This window comes from Osmerus eperlanus, chromosome 17 (assembly GCF_963692335.1).
Source record: "Osmerus eperlanus chromosome 17, fOsmEpe2.1, whole genome shotgun sequence".
Taxonomy (NCBI): Eukaryota; Metazoa; Chordata; class Actinopteri; order Osmeriformes; family Osmeridae; genus Osmerus; species Osmerus eperlanus.
The window spans coordinates 707,054-709,686 of NC_085034.1; positions in this window are offsets into that span (position 1 = coordinate 707,054).

Here is a 2,633-nt window from a genome sequence, read left to right on the forward strand (position 1 = left end):
GCAGCCACCCCAGCCTCAGCCCTGAGAGACCTCCCTTACTGATTCACTCACCAGCCCAGAAACTCTACAACCACATGAACATCAGCATCAGGGAGCAACAGCAGCATGTCACACAGGCCCTGTCCCTCCTGCCTCCAGCCTCTCCCTCTCCAGCCTCTATCCTCTCTCTCCAGCCTCCCCCCTCTCTCCCTCTCCAGCCTCTATCCTCTCTCTCCAGCCTCCCCTCTCTCCCTCTCCAGCCTCCCCCCTCTCCCTCTCCAGCCTCCCCTCTCTCCCTCTCCAGCCTCTATCCTCTCTCTCTCCAGCCTCCCCCCTCTCTCCCTCTCCAGCCTCCCCTCTCTCCCTCTCCAGCCTCCCCCCTCTCCAGCCTCCCCTCTCTCCCTCTCCAGCCTCCCCCCTCTCCCTCTCCAGCCTCCCCTCTCTCCCTCTCCAGCCTCCCCTCTCTCCCTCTCCAGCCTCTATCCTCTCTCCAGCCTCCCCCCTCTCTCTCTCTCTCTCTCTCTCTCTGTCCCTGCTAGCTCTTGTCTCTCTCTGTGGGTCCTGACTAGATGGCAGATTTAGAAGTCAGATGTTGATTCCCAGAGACAGTTACCATATGAGTCATGTCCATAATCACAGACATCCTCCCTCCTTCCCTCTACCTCCTCCCGTTCTCTCTCCTTACCTCATCTCTCTCTCCTGCTCCTCCTCAGGTGTGACTTTTTGCATCTCGAATTGTACTTTTATTATTATTCAACCAATCAGTCAGCCAGTCAATCAGTGCTCCAGTCAGCCAGGCAACATGCCAGCCAGTTAGGAACAAGATATATTTGAGAAAAACAACTGGGTCAGACCAGTGCTGCAGGAAAATGGTAGAACAGGAGAGAGAGAGAGAGAGAGAGAGAGAGAGAGAGAGAGAGAGAGAGAGAGAAAGAGAGAGAGAGGGGGGGGGAAAAGTGAGGGAGAGATACAGACATGAGGGGCACAGAAAAATAAAAGTGAAATTGAATAGGCAAGAGCTCCTAAAATGCCCAACCCGAGAGGAGAGGGAACACTGAAAGGACAGGGTTCAGGGTTCTAGGTTTTGGGTTCTAGGTTCTGGAAACAGGGTGAGAGGAAGGGGGGAACCAGACAGAATCACTACTCAGCAAAACAGTCAGAGGATGAAATATCACGCTGATGACATCACACTGTCCTCCCTCTGCTGGTCAATAGGGACTTTAAGCAGTGACGTTAGAGGGACGGCTACGGCGTCCGCTAAACATTCCATGGGGTTGCCGTAGTAGTGGTATTTGATTATCACTAAGCAACATTGTAACTCTCAACGGCTACTTAATGCGCAACCAACGTTGGTCTGCACATTATTTAGGCTACAATGTCTCTTAAAATGGCCCGGGAGCACTTGTTATATTCTTTAGATGATAATTTAATAACAGAGGAGTTTACATTACTGCATGACATGAACAGGTCCAGCAATTTAGATTTGCCGTATAAACAGTATACACCTTTTAATTTGGATGATATGGAGGACGATGAATGCCTTGCTGAGTTTCGGGTGAGAAAAACTGACATACCACTGCTGGTGGAGGCTCTTGGCATACCCGACGAGTTCGTCTGCGAGCAGAGAAGTGTGGTGGCTGGCACAGAGGCGCTCTGCATGCTACTAAAGAGGCTCACATACCCATGCCGTTATAGCGACATGATGCAGCGATTTGGGCAGCGACCAGTACCAGTCTTGTGCATGGCAACAAATTGCGTGCTAGATCTCATTTACGATGTTCACCATCGCAGAATTACCGAGTGGAACAACACAATTTTAAACCCAGTTGCTTTGCAAACATATGCTGACTGCATACAACAAATGGGCACACCACTGGACAACTGCTTTGGCTTCATAGACGGCACAGTACGACCTATCGCCAGACCAGGAATGAACCAGCGGGTGATGTACAATGGCCACAAAAGAGTGCATAGCTTGAAGTTCCAGGCAGTTGCCATCCCAAATGGCTTAATTGCCCACCTACATGGTCCAGTAGGTAAGTTCCCTGACTTATGTGACAAAGTGTTACAGAAAAAATAACACATTTAGGCCTACTCCTAATGCTGAGTTTGATGTAATAAATAATACTTATTTTGTTTTGCAGAGGGAAGGAAACATGATTCAGGGCTTTTAGCAAACTCTGGTTTACTACCTGTAATGGAACAGCATGCAGTGTCCCCAGCCGGCCATCCAATGTGCCTATATGGAGATCCTGCATATCCACTGTGTGTCCACCTCCAGGCCCCATTCAGAAATGTTGAGCAATCACTACACACAGCTCAGAGTGGACACTAGCATGACATCAATCAGCCAATCAGCTCAGAGTGGACACTAGCATGACATCAATCAGCCAATCAGTAGCCAGCAGTGGAAAAGGATATGGGTAGAGCACCCAATTCAGACACACACAAACGCACACCAGACACACACACTCTGAGGGAAGGTCAGATGCTGATTAAACACCAGCCTTTGTCTTCAGTCCACTTCCCAGACAAAGATGAGAGATGAAAAAAGAAAGACAAAAAAAATGATTTAATCAGATTAAACTTGGCTTCATTTTCCTGTAACCTATCTCAGAGTTCGAGGACACCCAGGGAGACAGAGAGGAAGAAAC